Source organism: Macaca thibetana, chromosome X (assembly GCF_024542745.1).
Source record: "Macaca thibetana thibetana isolate TM-01 chromosome X, ASM2454274v1, whole genome shotgun sequence".
Taxonomy (NCBI): domain Eukaryota; kingdom Metazoa; phylum Chordata; class Mammalia; order Primates; family Cercopithecidae; genus Macaca; species Macaca thibetana.
This window is the reverse complement of record NC_065598.1, coordinates 131450923-131470121: the sequence shown is the minus strand read 5'-3', so window position 1 is coordinate 131470121 and position 19199 is coordinate 131450923. Positions and strand designations below refer to the sequence as shown.

At 40.6% G+C, this 19199-nt stretch overlaps 1 non-coding gene across 1 annotated transcript; it reads right to left on the bottom strand.

Annotated features, from left to right (window-relative positions):
- Positions 1 to 8516: 8516 nt before the first annotated feature.
- LOC126946998 (U6 spliceosomal RNA) lies at positions 8517 to 8620 on the bottom strand. The gene has a single exon (XR_007722855.1). It is a non-coding gene; the product is annotated as a U6 spliceosomal RNA (small nuclear RNA).
- Positions 8621 to 19199: the final 10579 nt, after the last annotated feature.

The window sequence follows — 19199 nt, the reverse complement described above, 5'->3', positions numbered from 1 at the left end:
GACTCCTAGCTCAGAACCTGGCACATAGTGAGTGTCAGTTAATATTTCTGAATTAATTTCATTTTCTACCCATCCTTTATCTGAACTAGCTGAATGGGTTTCTATTTCTTGCAAACAAGAAAGTTAAGAAGAATTTGCTGGATGCAGTGGCTCATGCCTGTCATCCCAGTGCTTTGAGAGCCTGAGGTGGGAGGATTTCTTGAGCTTAAGAGTTCAAGACGAGCTTGGGCAACATGGCAAGAATCTCGTCTCTACAAAAAATGACAAAATTAGCCAGGCATGGTGGTGTGTGCCCATGGTCTCAGCTACTCAGGAGGCTGAGGTGGGAGGATTGCTTAAGCCCTGGAGGTCAAGGCTGCAGTGTGCTGTGATCCGCCACTGCACTCCAACCTAGGTGACAGAGCAAGACCATGTCCCAATAAACAAATAAATTTATTTATTTATTTATTTATTTATTTGCATTTATTTAATTTTTATTTTTTATTATTATACTTCAAGTTCTATGGTACATGTGCACAACGTGCAGGTTTGTTACATATGTATACATGTGCCATGTTGGTGTGCTGCACCCATTAACTCGTCATTTACATTAGGTATATCTCCTAATGCTATCCCACCCCCCTACTCCCTCCCCACAATAGGCCCCAGTGTGTGATGTTCCCCTTCCTGTGTCCAAGTGATCTCATTGTTCAATTCCCACCTATGAGTGAGAACGTGAGGTGTTTGATTTTCTGTTCTTGCAGTCGTTTGCTGAGAATGATGGTTTCCAGCTGCATCCATGTCCCTACAAAGGACACGAACTCATCCTTTTTTATGGCTGCATAGTATTCCATGGTGCATATGTGCCACATTTTCTTAATCCAGTCTGTCACTGATGGACATTTGGGTTGATTCCAAGTCTTTGCTATTGTGAATAGTGCTGCAATAAACATACGTGTGCATGTGTCTTTATAGCAGCATGATTTATAATCCTTCGGGTATATGCCCAGTAATGGGATGGCTGGATCAAATGGTATTTCTAGTTCTAGATCCTTGAGGAATTGCCACACTGTTTTCCACAATGGTTGAACTAGTTTACAGTCCCACCAACGGTGTAAAAGTGTTCCTATTTCTCCAAATCCTCTCCAGCACCTGTTGTTTCCTGATTTTGTAATGATTGCCATTCTAACTGGTGTGAGATGGTATCTCATTGTGGTTTTGATTTGCATTTCTCTGATGGTGAGTGATGATGAGCATTTTTTCATGTGTCTGTTGGCTGTATGAATGTCTTCTTTTGAGAAGTGTCTGTTCATATCCCTTGCCCACTTTTTGATGGGGTCAATTGTTTTTTTCTTGTAAATTTGATTGAGTTCTTTATAGGTTCTGGATATTGGCCCTTCGTCAGATGAGTAGATTGCAAAAATTTTCCCCCATTCTGTAGGTTGTCTGTTCACTCTGATGGTAGTTTCTTTTGCTGTGCAGAAGCTCTTTAGTTTAATTAGATCCCATTTGTGAATTTTGGCTTTTGTTGCCATTGCTTTTGGTGTTTTAGACATGAAGTCCTTGCCCATGCCTATGTCCTGAATGGTATTACCTAGGTTTTCTTCTAGGGTTTTTATGGTTTTAGGTCTAACATTTAAGTCTCTAATCCATCTTGAATTAATTTTTGTATAAGGAGTAAGGAAAGGATCCAGTTTCAGCTTTCTACTTATGGCTAGCCAATTTTCCCAGCACCATTTATTAAATAGGGGATCCTTTCCCCATTTCTTGTTTTTGTCAGGTTTGTCAAAGATCATATGGTTGCAGATGTGTGGTATTATTTCTGAGGGCTGTGTTCTGTTCCATTGATCTACATCTCTGTTTTGGTACCAGTACCATGCTGTTTTGGTTACTGTAGCCTTGTAGTATAGTTTGAAGTCAGGTAGCCTGATGCCTCCAGCTTTGTTCTTTTGGCTTAGGATTGTCTTGGCAATACGGGGTCTTTTTTGGTTCCATATGAACTTTAAAGCAGTTTTTTTCCAATTCTGTGAAGAAAGTCATTGGTAGCTTAATGGGGATGGCATTGAATCTATAAATTACCTTGGGCAGTATAGTCTTTTTCACAATATTGATTCTTCCTATCCATGAGCATGGTATGTTCTTCCATTTGTTTGTGTCCTCTTTTATTTCACTGAGCAGTGGTTTGTAGTTCTCCTTGAAGAGGTCCTTTACATCCCTTGTAAGTTGGATTCCTAGGTATTTTATTCTCTTTGAAGCTATTGTGAATGGGAGTTCATTCATGATTTGGCTCTCTGCTTGTCTGTTACTGGTGTAGAAGAATGCTTGTGATTTTTGCACATTGATTTTGTATCCTGAGACTTTGCTGAAGTTGCTTATCAGCTTAAGGAGATTTTTGGCTGAGACAATGGGGTTTTCTAAATATACAAACATGTCATCTGCAAACAGGGACACTTTGACTTCTTCTTTTCCTAACTGAATACCCTTGATTTCTTTCTCTTGCCTGATTGCCCTAGGCAGAACTTCCAACACTATGTTGAATAGGAGTGGTGAGAGATGGCATCCCTGTCTTGTGTCAATTTTCAAAGGGAGTGCTTCCAGTTTTTGCCCATTCAGTATGATATTGGCTGTGGGTTTGTCATAACAAAACTGATAGACCACTAGCAAGACTAATAAAGAAGAAAAGAGAGAAGAATCAAATAGACGCAATAAAAAATGATAAAGGGGATATCACCACCAACCCCATGGAAATACAAACTACCATCAGAGAATACTATAAACACTTCTACGCAAATAAACTAGAAAACCTAGAAGAAATGGATAAATTCCTGGACACTTACACTCTCCCAAGACTAAACCAGGAAGAAATTGAATCTGTGAATAGACCAATAGCAGGCTCTGAAATTGAGGCAATAATTAATAGCCTACCAACCAAAAAAAGTCCAGGACCAGACGGATTCACAGACGAATTCTACCAGAGGTACAAGGAGGAGCTGGTACCATTCCTTCTGAAGCTATTCCAATCAATAGAAAAAGAGGGAATCCTCCCTAACTCATTTTATGAAGCCAACATCATGCTGATACCAAAGCCCGGCAGAGACACAACAAAAAAAGAGAATTTTAGACCAATATCCCTGATGAACATACATGAAAAAATCCTCTATAAAATACTGGCAAACCGAATCCAGCAGCACATGAAAAAGCTTATCCACCATGATCAAGTGGGCTTCATCTCTGGGATGCAAGGCTGGTTCAACGTATGCAAATCAATAAAAGTAATCCAGCATATAAACAGAACCAAAGACAAAAACCACATGATTATCTCAATAGATGCAGAAATGGCCTTTGACAAAATTCAACAACGCTTCATGCTAAAACTCTCAATAAATTCAGTATTGATGGAACGTATCTCAAAATAAATTTATTTTTTTAACAAAAAGAAGGATGTAAAGGATTAAAGAAAACTCAAAGTCTCTGGGAAAGCTTAGCACAGGTTTCTTTTCAAGAGTTTATTTGCCAAGGCATTCATCGTGTTTGTAACACTAAGGGCCTACATTTCAGACTCTGAGTGCTTGCACAACTAGATCTGCTCCCTCTTCTCAGCCTCAGGGTAAAATGTTGCACTACTCCTTCTTTCCTCACCTCCATTCTAGTTTCATTTTTAGGTTGCCAATCTGACCTTTAGGTTTTTTTTCTTTCTTTCTTTTTAAATGAGGCACTAAATGCAATGAGAAAGTAGGTATTTTCCCCAGATGTTATTTTACCAAAGTGAGACAACATCATTTCTTAGATTTTCTGTAGTTAGGGACCTGAGAGCAGTTCAAAGTCCCCATTCCTCATACACATACTAGAATGTAATTTATCCTTATCTCACGGCCAATTTTTCTTGGAAAAGTTAATTTGTGGTGTTGAAAAGGGAATATTGTTTATGCTCTGTCCATGAAACTGAAGGGCTTAGCAAACACCAGACTTCTGAATATAGGATTTAATACTTATCTCCCCCAAATGAGGTCTTTGTTCCCATTTAGTTCAGAGTTTAACAAATGCACTCAATTCCCTTCTCACCCAACACTTATAGTGTTCAGGCAGAACTTCAAAGCCCTCAGCCAGGGCTATTATAAAGCAAAGCCCTGTGATAGGTGGGAGGCTGCACTAGAAACTAAGATCCCCACTCACAAGGCAACATTTCAAGGACTGCACAATCTCAAGAGTGAAGCATTTCCTGAGAACACTTTTTTAAAACATTGATTACTCTTCTATGCTGATTACATTGGCAATATATTTTAATATATAAGAAGACATTACTTTTCTACCTCCATTCCAGGAATGGTGGCTACTCCTAGTTCTCTTTTGATCTCAGTGGTAAGATGCCACATCGCCTCCTCCAGGAAGCCTTACTCTACCCCCACCAGTCCTGTGCCCTCCTCTGTGCTCTTACAGCAGCCTCAGCAGGCCCCACAGAACATTTGACCCTTCACTCCCTTTTTCCTGTTTCCGTCTAGCTGAGAGCCCCTGAGAGCAAAACCCACATCCTTTTCATTCAATCAGTTCTGCCCTATCTTGCCTCTGGGCCTTCACTCCTAATTATCCTTCAGAGCTTTGCTTCAAGCACCTGCCTCCTGTGTGAAGCCTTTCACAACACTTTCCCATGTTCCCCTACCATGGGCTATAATCCCACAGCCATGGGGCCCACTGGATTTACTATAATCTATTTGCTAGAGTGTCTCCAGTAGTGTGCTAATAAATGTTTAATAACTGATTTTATAAAAGGAAAAAAGAAAACATTCCAAGTTTATAGTGATTGCCAATTTCCACTGTGTAAATATTCCCACCATGACCAATTTCAAGCTACCGACATGAGGTCACGCATTGATTTGGGTGGAAATGCCCAGTAGTACGACATTATACAGCATTTCCATCAGACTGCTACAATAGCTATAGATCACCTCAAGAGCCTATATAATAAGCAATGGTAGTAAAATAATTAGGAAGTGATACATTTTGAGTGTTTCTTACCTTTGTTTGAAATATATTTTAATTGCAGGCTTATAGAATTTTATTTTTAATAAGTGTGTGTTTAACGACTGACTGGCAAACATTTCTAAACATCTATCATCTCTCATGAGTCAGTAGCAATGGGCTCCAGCGCATCACTATTTGTCTTTTTGACTAGACTGTGAACTTGAGAACTGGGACTGGGACTGTGCTGCTCATGGCACCTCCAACACCTAACACAGAGGAGGCACTGAGTAATGTTCATTGGAGGCAGCCAGGCATATCCATCTTTTGTCCTCACTTTAAAAGGAGTTAAGAGAAAGTTCAGTGTGCTGTTTAACCACAAAGGCCACATGGCAAATGCTCTAGAGGAAGCCATACCAACCTCAGCTAAGAACAAGGTCAGATCACTGTCATATATAGTACTTTATTGCCAACTTCCTACATGTTAAGCTAATGTGCCACTCCCTATTGAGAAACAAACAAGGCTCTGCTAAGTGTTTTATCCTTTCCTTGAGGGGTTAGCACCAGCTTTCTTCCTAAAGAAGCAAGCCAAGATTGCACAGGTCTGATCTTAATGCCAAATTCACACCAAATCCCATATGGCAAAAGAGAATTCTTGCCTTTCTAAGCCCTAGACAGTGAACCAATTATTTCAAGATCCATTGGCGTTCACTGAATTCCAGCCCAACAGGAAAATTTAGACATTTCTCTGCGGTTTCTTATAATGGTTTTCACTACCCTAGAGCACCAGGCCAGCCACCAGCAGGATAGAATGACAGGAATAGTCAGTGTGTTAGAGGTCAAATCCCTAAGCCTACCTCTTAACTACTTGTGGAACTCTCTAGAAATGAACTTTTCATAATCATAGCAGTGGTTAACATGCCATGAGTGCTATCTACCTGTGTGCCAAGCACTGTGTTAGACCATCCTCATAGACTAATTAATGAGGCCTCACATAAAGTCCTCAAGCAGCAGCACCCTCATTTAAATTGTCAGTTTGCTGGGCCTGTTGCCAATCCAGTAAGACCACACTGTAGCTGGGATAAGCACTTCATTAAGCACCAAAATAATGCCATGGCTCTCTAAGGAATCATAGTTGTGGGGGAAAGTCTCCCTTCAGTGACTACTTTTCCTTTTTGCCAATGTGATGCCATACAAACTGGCAGGAGATGTGAGTTCCTCAATGAGCATGTCAAAGTCACCTTGAATCGCTCCATTGAGAAGCATGGCAAAAAGCGATTCCATGGGCTCAGCTTTGCCCTTGTCTGACACCCGTTCAGGGAGTTAAAATTCGTTGGCTTTTCAGGGCAGTGGGTGACGTTACCCATGGTCCTCTACAGATCTTCAATAAGTTGACATTTCAAATCATTTGAATAAATCAAAGTGACAGAGGCACCTTAAGTTGCTGAGTTGGGGAGATGATTATAGAGAGCGAAAGACACATTTTCATTTTATTGCTGATGAGCAAAATAAGTAAAATTTGAAAAGGAAGTGGGATGCTTTGTGGGAGGAACCTTCTCAGGAAGAGGACTGCAAGTGGTATCTCTGTCTTGCCAGAGATAAACTGGTGCAGAAACGTTTCCAAACTATTCATCATGTGCACCCTAAAAACCCGATATGTAGAATACACACTATCCCTGAAAACAAGGGAGTCCTGATTTGGTAAATCTTAACCCTGGAATACAAGCTTTCAGTGTCACTTGGAGAAGTGAATCCAGTTTCCCTTAAGTGAAACTTGAGCCTGGGTCCCTCATAGTTATTGACCCTTACCTTCTCCTACAAAAGACCACTGGTGAAAACACAAGCTTAGTTGCTCTTGTATTTGTGCACAGAAATAGCCTAACTCTGCTTTCAAGCTGCTTTGTTCAAAAAGTGCTAAGGATTTGTTGAGCGAATAAAAAAAGCAAGCAAGCAAGCAAACAAACAAAACTTTATTTATTTTTTCTTATTTCTCTAGAAAACCGGTAAACAAACAAACAAAACTTTAAATCAGACTGCAATTTAGGGCAAAAGTTAGAAAATATATTTGCAGTGCCTAGTTCAGGAAGGAAGATCTTTTTCATGCTAATCTACTGCTAATTATAAAATAGGTGATAGCAAGCATTGTGAAGAGCTTAAAAGGAGGGGGTGGGGGCGGTGCTACTTCATAATTTAGTCACCCTTGATTGGAAAGTGGGCGTTTTAAGATTTGGCACCAAACCCCAGCGAGTCACTCTGTAGCATGAGTTTCTCTCACTTTGGACTTTCAGTTTGGACACAGAAAAAACAGGGCAAAACTTAAAGCCAGAAGGGATGATTTTTAAAGAGCAAGCTGCAAATAAGGATAGGTTTTTAAAGGGCAAGCTGCAAATAGAGGTGGAATAATGAGAATAAGTTCTGTAAGGCCTGAGGGGAAGGAAACACATGGAGGTGGTCAGCTCCGTGCCCCCCAAAAAAATGCTCTTGAAAAAGCCTTTACGATCCTTTGTATAAGAGGAAGGTGGGGGGAGCACTAAACCATTCTAAGACCAAGTTATAACATTGACAATGCTGACTCCCTACAACCAAGTCAGAGGAAGTATGTTTGGAGTCTAGGAAGCACAGTCATGTGTTGCATAAGGATGAGGGTACATTCTGAAAAATGTGTCGTTAGGTGATTTTGCTGTGTGAACATCACAGAGTGCACTTACACAAACATAGATGGGATAGCCTACTACACACCCAGGCTATATGGTGTGGCCTATTGCTCCTAGGCTACGAACCTGAACAGCATGTTGCTATACTGAATACTGTAAGCAATGGGAACATAATGGTAAGTATTTATGTATCGAACATATCTAAATATAGAAAAGGCACAGTAAAAATACAGTATAAAAGATTTTTAAAAAGTATATACCTGTATAAGGCGCTTACCATGAATGGAGCTTGTAAGACTAGAAGTTGCTCTGGTTGAGTCAGTGAGTGGGTGGTGAGTAAATGTGAAGGTCTAGGACATCACTCCATGCTACTGTAGACTTTACAACACTGTACACTTAGGCTATACTACATTTATAAAAAATATTTTTTCTTGGCCGGACATGGTGGCTCACGCCTGTAATCCCAACACTTTGGGAGGCTGAGGTGGATGGGTCACTTGAGTTCAGGAGTTTCAGACCAGCCTGGGCAATACACCATCACTACAAAAAAATTAAAAATTAGCTGGAGGCACACACCTGTAGTCCCAGCTACTTGAGAGGCTGAGGTGGGAGGACCACTTGAGCCCAGGAGTTCAAGGCTGCAGTGAGCCATGATTGTATCATTGCACTCCAGCTTGGGTGACACAGCAAGACTCTGTCTCAAAAAATACATATTTTTTCTTTCTTCAATAACTAATTAACCTTATCTTACTATAACTTTTTCACTTTATAAATTTTTAATTTTTTTACCTGTTTCACTCTTTTGTAATAACACTTAAACACACATTGTACAGGTGTACAAAAATATTTTCATCACGTATATCCTTATTCTCTAAGCTTATCTACTTTTACAATTTTAATTTTTATTATTTTTACTTATTTTTAGTTTTTTTAATGGGACACATCACAATTTGTGTGTCATTCTTGCACAGGAGCCATGTTACTACTCTGTATCATTCCAATTTTAGTATGTGGGCTGCCAAAGCAAGCACAGTTTTGAAACTTTTTTGTTAAATTCTAAGACCAAGCACACACATTAGCCTAGGCCTACACAGGGTCAGGATCATCAGTATCATGGTCTTCCATCTCCACATCTTGTCCCCCTCTGGAAGGTCTTCAGGGGCAGTAACATTCACGAAGCTGTCATCTCCTATGCTAACAATGTTTTCTTCTGGAATACCTCCTGAAGGACCTGCTGAGTTTGTTTTACACCTAACTGTTTTTTTTAATAAGTAGAAGGAGTCCGCTTGAAAATAATGATAAAAGGTATGGTATAGTAAATACCTAAACCAGTAACATAGTTGTTTATTGTCATTATCAAGTATATGTTCTATACATAATCGTATTGCTAGTCTTTTATATGACTGGCAGAGCAATAGTTTGTTAATACTAGTATCACAAACACGAGTAATGCATTGCATTGCATTACAGTGTTAGGGCTGCAACATTACTATGACCACAATGCCACTAGGCAATAGGAAATTTTTAATTCCATTGTAATTTTATAGGACCACAATTGTACACGTGGTCCTGCAATTGAGCAAAACATCGTTATGGGGCACATGATTGTAGCTTTTGGGCAAGTGGGTCTCAATCCTGCCTGCATATTAGAATCACCTGGAGAGCTTACAAAACTCTTGCTGTCCGGGCTGCCCTTTGAACTAATTAAATCAGAATATTTGGGTGTGAGACCCAGGAATTGGTATTTTTCTTTATTTATTTTTAAAATTAAGTAATTCGATGGACTGATTTACTTACTTATAGCTGTCAGTATTTTTGAAACTCCCTGGGTGATTTCAATGTGCAGTCAAGGTTGAGAACCATGAACTAAACAGTAACAAAGCAGAGTTTTATAAAGGACTGTAATGTGTGTTTAGTTTTATGTTTCCTCAAATGGTGCTTTCTTTTATAGCTTGCATGCAATATGGGCAATTAGTATTAGTGTTCATCTTAGTCCATTTGGACTGCTATAATAGAATTCTATAGACTGGGTGGCTTATAAACAACAGAAATTTATTTCTTTCAGTTTTGAAGCCTAGGAAGTTCAAGATCAATTTGCCAGCAGATTCAGTGTCTAGTGAGGGCCCACTTTCTAGTTCATACAGGGTGGTGTTCTCTCTGTGTTCTCACATGACAGAAGAGTCAAATGAGCTCTCTGGGGCCTCCTTTATAAAAGCACTAATTCCATTTATGAGGCCTTCACCTTCATGACCTATTCACCTCCCAAATGCCTCACATCCTAAATACCATCACATTGGGGATTATGTTTTAACATGTAAATTTGGAGAGACACAAACATTTAGTCTATAGCAGTGTTGGGAAGTCGTTTTAGTACTGAGATATATGTAAGGAGAATACCTAATCAAGGGGCCAAGTCTGGGGCCGGACATTGGGCAGGCAGTTGGCTGGCAAAGCTGATGCCTTTCTCAGAGATGGGTTCCTGAGAGCTTGTAGGCTTGACACTTGGTGTAATTGGAAAATCCGTTGCTACCAGGTGATCAAAGTGGAGCTAAGGTGTGAGAGTCAGGTAGGCAGGCAGGTAGGTAGACGGTTGTCAGAAAAGGTAGAGTGTACCTGGGATTCAAGGTTAAGATAGGGTGGAGAGGTGTACAACATGAAAGCCCCAGAGATCAGATGCAGCACTGGAATGGGCTCAGGGAAGGAAGGTGCTTCGATTTGCCTATACTAGAGTCCTTTATTCAAGTGCAGGCAGTGGTCTCTTTTCCCTTGGGCAGGAGTTTTTGAATTTTACAGGAAGGGTCTGCTAAGCTATCCACTTCATGTTAGGTCCTAATTTATTTCATCTTCAGTGTTTTCTAGTCAAGAGGCAACTTCTCTGGTTGAGGTCAAATTTCTGTGGCACCTGAGATTCCCCTGGCTAGGGAAGCTGTGTGCTGGTATGGTGGGGTTGGGTACACCAGGCCATTTCTTCATGATTGAGGTCCTTTTCTACTGTGGCCCAGATGCCTTCAGGGTCTGATTGTTAAGATGGTACACAACAAAATGTTGTGTTGCAACTCTTTCAAGGACATTAATTAATTCATTCACTTACCCAAAAGCTCTTACTTAGAGGGCATGATAAATTTCAGGTGCTTAACTGTGGGTGAGGAAAGGGGTAGGTCCCAGTCTTCTGGGGAAGACAAACAATTCCAATAGTGCTGAAGGAGTACACAGGACAAAAAGGATGTGAAAAAGGAAGAGTTTCTAGAGGTATTGATTCCTAAGGAATGAGTAGGAGGGAGCTCCCGAGGCAAAGAGAGCTGAGAAGGACATTCCAGGCAGAGAAGACAGGGAAGAAAAATATGTTTCTGCTGGAGGCCATGTGCACATCAGTACAGATGGGGTATTACGTGTGATGCAGGGAGGGGTACAAGATGCAGATAAATAAGTAGGCAGGAGTCAGATGATGAAGGACCCGTGGGCTATGCTAGGGAGCTTGAACTTCATCTTATGGGCAATAGGCAGTCACTAAAGCAATGTTTCGGTTTTTGGCTACATATTGGAATCTCTTTGGGAGCTTTAACAATACTGATGCCCGGATGCCAAATCTGGATATTCTGATTTAATCAGCCTGGGGTGCAGCCCAGGCATCAGGATATTTGAAATCTGTCCAGATGATTCTACTGTGCAGGCAGGGTTGAGAGTCACTGCATTAAAGGGTTTCAAACAAGGAATTGACATTCTTTGGGGCCTGTTTTTAGAAAGCTCATGCTGGTACAGGTGGACGAGTAGCCAGAGGCAAGAACCAGCTTGAAGGCTATTACAATAGTCCAGGTGAAAGATGATGTAGAACTGACAAAGAGCAACAGTTGCAGTACTGAGAGAGGTTTAGGTTGTTAAATTGGCAAGACTTGGGTGATTGACTATCTGTGCGAACTGAGAGAGAGGGAGGAATCAAGAACGACTCCTACAGAAATTTGAAGCATCATACATTGCCGGTAGGGTTGTAAAATGGTGTGCTCACCTTGAAAAATAGTTTGGTGGTTCCTCAAAAGCTTAAACATACAGTTACCAAATGATCCAGCAATTCTAATCTTGGGTATGTACTCAGCAACTCTAAAACTAAGTAAAACATATGTCCACGCAAAAACCTGTATGCGGATGTTCATAGCAGCATTATTCATAGTAGCCCAAAAGTGGAAACAACCCAAATGTCAGTTGCCTGATAAAGAAAGAAAATGTGATAAATCTATGCAAAGGAATATTTTTCAGCCATATAAAGGAATGAAGGACTGATGCATGCTACAACATAGATGAACCATGAAAACATTATGCTAAGTGAAAGAAGTCATCACAAAATAGCATATATTGTACAATAGCATTCATATGAAATATACAGAATAGGCAAATCCAAGGAGACAGAACACAGATTCGTTGTTTCCAGAGACTGGGAGAGGGGAGGATGGGGAGTGACTGTTAATGGACAAGTGGAACTTTTTCAGGTGTAATGAAATGTCCTAAAACTAGATTGTGGGGACTGGTTGAGAAACTTTGTGAATTTACTAAAAAGCACTGAACTGTACACTTTAAAAAAGCAAATACTATGGTATGTGATATCTCAATAAAAAAGAATGACTTCCAAGTGCCTACCTTGACTGGCTAGGTTAATGCTGATGTCAGAAAATAATGTAGAGAACACAAGTGAAGAAACACATTTGGCAGGGACTGGTACCTGTGGGGCCTCTAGGTGCTGATATCTAGCAGACAGGTAGATGATGAGGTTGGAGCTTGGACAGATGTCTTGGCAGGAGACAGAAATTTTGGAGTTATCAACTTGGAAATAGATGGTCATTGATGTTGTGGGAAATGATGCAGTTACTTAGAAAAAAAGTGTAGTGTGTGAGGACTAGAGGCCAAGCAAAGATCCCTGGGGAACACTAGCATTTAAGGAGTGGTAGAAGAGCTCATGGAGGAGTCAAAAGAGGAGCTGTCAGAGCGATTTGAGGAAAAGCAGCCAAGTGGGAGAAGGGGATTGTCATGGCATCCCAGAGTATTGAGATAGAAGGAAGATCCAATTCAAATGTCATTATATAATTAAGTCTCTGCTCGTATTTCTAGTACTAACCCATACTGGCCCTGTTTTAAAGATATGGATAAGATGACTTGTTCAATTATAAATCCTCTACAATAGATGCTTTTACAAATCCTGGTCCTTCTGACAGTTTTATTCTGCCCCCAACCCTACAAAGGCAGAGGTCACCTATCCAGGGAAGAATTAGTTCTTCCACTTTCTGTAGCCCCATTACTTGCGCGGGTACTCTTGGAGACAAGGAGAAGAGGGGCTGTCCCTGGAGGACTGAAAAAATGAGCTATCAGAGTGGACTCTGTATAGAGAGCTGGACAGGTTTTTCCTGTTAATCAAGCAAGAGTGCTGCTTTAGCAGCACTTAGCACCTTCCTTGAATCTACATCTCTTCTTCCCACGTCCCCCAAGTTGTTCTGCCTCACATGTTGACAGTAATATTAAGAGCTGACTGCTGGGTGCAGTGGCTAATGCCTGTAATCCCAGCACTTTGGGAGGCTGAGGTGGGAGGGTGGTTTGAGCCCAGTAGTTCAAGGCCAGCCTGGGCAGCATAGTGAGACCCCTATCTTTATAAGAATAATAATAATAAAGGAGCTGACATTTATTGTTTATTATATGACCAACATAAGCATTTACTTATTTGGTCCTCAAAATAATCTCACAAGTTAAGTACTGTTATTCTTCTCATTTAAGAGATGGAGAAAATGAGGCACAGAGAAGCTAAGTAATTTGCCTGATGCAAGAGAGTGGTAGAGTCAGGGTGGACCCAGGCAGCCTGACTCTAGGAGCACTTAGTCTTAACCATCACCCTACCAACCTCTCAGTAAGCAGCACCAAGCAGTGTGGTGCAGCAGTAAAGAGAGTGAATTTGAAGTCCATCGAGTCCAAGCCTCTATGACCTAGCAGCTAGCTGTGTTACATTTGGCAACTCATGCAACCTCTCTGAGTCTCAGCTTTCTAATCTATATAATAGGGCTATTACTCTCTGCCCTGTAAACCTCACGGATTTGTTGTGATGATGAAATGAGATGAGACATGTACTGAGTGGAAAGCTGCAACTATAAAGCTCTGTGCTTTTTTTCACAGAACCTCACTAGGCAGTTGACACAGAGTAGGAACTCAGTACTGCTGATTGAGGGAATGCAAGGATCTTTTCTCACACTCTCGACACTTGCTGCATTTTATTGTAATTCTCTGAGAATCTATCTTCCCCACTAAACTGAGCTTGCCAAGGATGAGGACCAATACTTGTCATCTCTGTCTCCGTGGCACCTAACTCAGAACCTGGAACCGATAGGGCACTCAATAAATGGTACTACTTAGTGATAGTGGCAATAGTAGGAGAAACCCCAGCCGCAGCACTTTGAATGAATCACTTGCTCGGCGACTACAGCAACAGCCTGTGGCCAGCAGAGAGCAGCAGAGCCCCCAGAGCATAGACGTGTGCATAGATAATGTAAGCCCCTGTGCCTGTGGCCTGTCTCCTTTCTTCTCTAACCTGGCACAGTAATTGGCTTGTCTCTAACAGGATGGAAATTGCGCTTGGTTTGACTAGAATGTGCTTCCCCTGACACCTAAGCAGTTTGCAAATTTTGTCCTGAAACTAGGGCAATAGGGCCAGTTTTAGTCACCAAAGTCATTCCCAATGTTACACAGAGTCCATGAGGTCTGAAACTCTCTGCGGAAGGACAGTGTAAAGGGCGCTTAGTATTTCCTTCATACAGAGCTAAATGCATTTGACAAAAGATCTTATAGAATTTTGAAAGAATTCCTGGCTTTAGAAGACTGATAACTGATGACTTCTGCTTTTTTTAAAAAAAAAAAGAAAAAAAAATAATGTTTACAAAGTTCTTTCAGAGAGAACTTTTTAGCTACATAATATTTTGATGTCTTACAGGTAAAAAGAGAGCCAAATGAAAGCTCTGAGTCAGGAGTCATTAAAGTGGTTGAGTGGATGGTAATCATTTTAGCTAGTAATAGGGAGAAAGGACCAGCATACTGGAAAAGTGGTCTGTTTGCTTCTGCTAACTGATGGACCAACCTTATTATTTTTTCCATTTGACATCAGAATGGGCCTGGAACTAATGGCCTTTCAACAGAAAGCAAAAGCTTTTCTATTTATTTACTTTGTACTTTGGTTTTTACATGTTTCCGTTTTAATATCTTTTAATTACAGCAGTTAGTGTACCGGTTAAGAGGATGAGCTTTTGGAGTCAGACAAAACCAGGCTTGCATCCCTGCTCTTCGACCTACCCAGCTGCATGGGCTGGGCCACTTACTAAACCACTCCAAAAATTAATTTCTTTATCTGTCAAATAGCACACTAATTCTTGCCTCCAAGGGTTATTTTGCTGACATAATGAGATGATGCATCATAAGGCACTTAGCCCAGAGCCCACTACACGTTGAGTGCTCAGTAAATGGTAGCTTTTATTATTCAAACACTATTTTAAAATTCCAAATACGCATCCACACAAAACTATGAATTCACCTTGAGGATACACAATGGTAAGGGTAAGATGCCAAAATGAGCTGTGATAAAGAAATGAAGCTCAGAGGGATGGAGAAATTGTCCAAAATTAGTCACAAGTGCTGGAGATATACCTTAAGCCTTCGTCTATCTGAAGCCAAAGGCTCTATACCTTATCACCAGAAAACCAAGCCTCCCTCTGTCAACTTTGTTCAGGAGGAGCAATCTACCCTTGCCTCCAGCCTTAGGTCCCCCCTCAGAGCCCCAGTATCAGGGAATGCCCTGCACCCCCTTGAAGGTCCATCCCTGAGCCCACTACTCTAACTGAGGCTGGCTCCCAGGAAGCTGAGCTGTTTACCCAAGGTCACACAGTTGGATGAGCAAGGGCACCTGGAGAAAGAGTGGTAAATTGATTATTCCTTAGCCTCAAGCTAGTGCTTCTGGAACATAGAGTAGAATTAGTATTTCACGCAACCAGTCATTCACAAACATAGCATTGGGGATGCAGTGGTGCTCACGGCAGACCTAGCTCACAGTCTAGCAAGGAAGACAGACAAAGAAACAGTCACCTGGGATAAACACAGTGTGACCCGTGTTGTGACTTGGTGTCAAGGAGATAGGTGAAGCCCAGGGAGCCATGGGAGATAAGAGGAGGTTAGCTATTCTAGTCTTGAGAAGGTCCAAAAAGAATCTATAAAGTTTATTTGTTTTAGTTTTTGGCCAAGAGTAATATCAACTGGTCAGTGACACAATGTTATTTTCATTCATTTATTTTTGGGGAAAAAATTTACTGAACTAGGTTGCTGTGCTAGGCATGATAAAATACAGAGATGGCTCAGACATGGGCATTGTCCTTCTGAAAGCTAGTACTTTCCTTTAGGAAGTGGGTGACAATGATGCTCTTCAGTTTATTCAGAATTACCAACTCCATCAGCTTCAGGTAACAGATAATAATAACCAAGGCTGAATAATCCACTGGATGGATTTCTGCCTGGTTAAAATATCTGTTGATTATTTGTTATTATTTGTGTCACAAAGTGTGTTGGCTTATAAGCAGGAAAGCACACCTGAATTTCTGAAACGTTCTGCATGATTATATGTTATGGGATTAGCTAACGGAATCTTGAAGACAGGTCGTCCTTTGGCTTTTGAGGATGAAATGAAACTTAATGTCAGTGACATGAACAGGCATGTTAATAGTGAAGTCTGCTCCACCTGCCAGGGGGCAGAGCACTTAGGTAGGACGTGCTAAATTGCATTAATGGAGAGTTGAGACATTCCCAGCTGTGCTTCTGGGAAACTAATGAGGTTCAAATGATGTGCTTATTGCACACTTCAGAATATCCCACCAGGGCACCTCTTGAATGTAATTTTCTATGCTCTTTCACTGGTTTGGGAAGGCATTGCTGCTTCTGTGCCCTCTGTTTATTTTATCATGTCCATCTTTCGCTATTTCTGTCCAGGTGCTTCCTGAAAGTTCTATCCTGGAGCTTCCAACCCTGCATTTCCTCCTGAATCTTTGAATCTATAATAGGAGCCTGGACTTAATGAACTTGAAAGATCAGAAAACAGTCTTTGTGGGTCATTTGGGAAAAATCGACATCAATTAGCTCAAACCATAACTGTGATTCTGAATTTCCACTCTGGGTGGAGTTGACCACCCTGCTTGGTAAGTTATCTAGAAACTGTACTCGGAGGAGCTGCTCCAAGTCCTTGGGGAATTTAGCTCTTTGCTAATGAATTTAATGGGTCATTGGGATTTGCTTCTCTACCTAGGGAGAACTCTGCAAAATTTGTTCATATTTGAAGGTTTTAATCAACCCGTTGTCCAGAATGACTGCACTAAACCACAGCTTTCGGCTCTGGGCCAAGGGAGCTATCCCAATTTGAACTTCTCCCAACTGGTCTTGAATTCTCTCTGTCATTCTCTGGACAAGTTGAAGAATGTCCTTTCCAATAGGAGAACTTCAGTAATTCAGTCCCCACTGACTGAGGTCGCCTGTTTTGGCTCTCTGCAGCTACAGGAGAGTGGAAAGAATGTTGACTTTGGATTCAGTCCAACAAGGGCTAAAGTCGAGACTCCACTACTTTCTAGCTGCGTGACCTTACACAGGTGACTTCACCCCTCTGACCCTCCAGTCTCTCATCAGTAAAATAAAAATAATAAAATCCCTCCCTGATAAGGTTATTGTGAATGCTAATGAGATCATGAACGTAAAGTGATATAATGTGACCAACTGTCCTGGTTTGCCTGGGAATGAGGAATTTCCTGGGACATGGGACTTTTAATGCTAAAAACAGGGTAGTCCCATGCAAACCAGGACGGGTGGTCAACCTAGATGAGTATAAGTACGTTGTTACCCTACTTTGTCGTTATTACCAGAATAGCCACCATTTCCAGGTCAGGAGACCTCCACATGTACATCTGATCCACGTAATTAACGGATATAGGCAACCTGTTCCACTTACATGAAAATCAGGGATTCAAAGCTCTGAATTATAAAGTGCTGTAGGTGTTTAAACCATTACTATTACTCTCATTATCTATGGCCTCACATTCCAATAATGTCAGGTTCAATGGTGAAATATACATAGCCATTAAAGGCAATTCCACATTTATTGAGTGACTGCTCTGTGAAAGATACTATGCTAAGCCTAGTATGAAACACTTCTGACCTAAAATTGGAGATGTTTCTATGATAATTTTAATGATTCTAGAAGTTACTGAGATTAAGCCAGACAGAGTAGACATATCACCATCAAAACTAGATCTGAGACACAAAATCCCAGTCAAAGGGTTGGGAAATTTAAAAGACATGTATAAACTATCTTCCTGAATGTGCCTTTTCTGTCATTAGCAAGCTGGAAGCAACCTAACAGAAAATGAGAGTGTAATGCTATTTTTTCCGGGTGTTACTCCAATGTGTTATACTTTCCAATATCACAAAGAACATATTCAGAGTATTTCAAATTAAATACTCTGCCATTGCCTTCACAACGTGAGCAAATCATTACCAGAAAACTAGGTTTTTGTACCATCTAGTGGTACGGCAAAATATAGCTGACATGTAAATATTTTTTAAGTTAATAATTCTTTAAGAGAATCCTTGAGGGCTCAGGTCATTGTGGATTGTTTCACATATAGATTATAGGTGCAAAGAAATAGTCAGCTCCCTTACTCTTCGCTATAACCATGAGCTCTGTGTCTTGATTCCTCACCTTGACATAGATTTAGGTCTGAAATTTGAAGATTCTAGATCTTCATTTATTACAAGGGTAAGGGCAAGCAATAAACTTAGACTGTTAAAGTGAAGAAAATAACATGCTTATCACCTCTCTTTCTCGTTTTTCTTTTTCTTGGACATTGTTTAAAAGTTCCCAGAAATCTCTAATAGATTTTGTTTTTAATTTTAAATTGAGGTAACAAACACATAACATAAAATTTACCATTTTGGCTCGTCCGAAGGTAGTGGGTTATCTCAATTGATTGTTCACAGTTACAGATCGAACTTGTTCTACTTCCTCCCACCCCTTCTCACTACTGCACTTGACTAGTCTTTAAAAAAAAAAATCATGCCTGTAATTCCATCGCTATGGGAAACCAAGGTGGAGGTTCACTTGAGTCCAGGAATTTGAGACCAGTCTGGGCAACATAGTGAGACCCCATCTTTACAGAAAAATAAAAAATTAGCCAGATGTGGTAACACATGCCTGTAGTCTCAGCAACTCAGGAGGCTGAGGCAGGAAGATGGCTTGAGCCCAGGAGTTCAAGGCTGTAGTAAGCCATGATCACATCACTGCACTCTAGCCTGGGTGACAGAAAAGACCCTGTTTCTAAAAAAAAAAAAAAAAATTAAAAAAATACATTTTACAATCTTAACTATTTTTAAGTGTCAAGTTGAGTAGTGTTAAGGATATTCACATTATTATGCAACAGATCTCCAGAACGTTTTCATCTTGCAAAATCGAAACTCTATATTTACTAAACAGCAGCTCCTCATTTTCCTTTCCCTACTCTGATGATTATATCAAGGGATCACTCACAGGCATTCCTATACGGGTCAGTATTTTTACCCAAA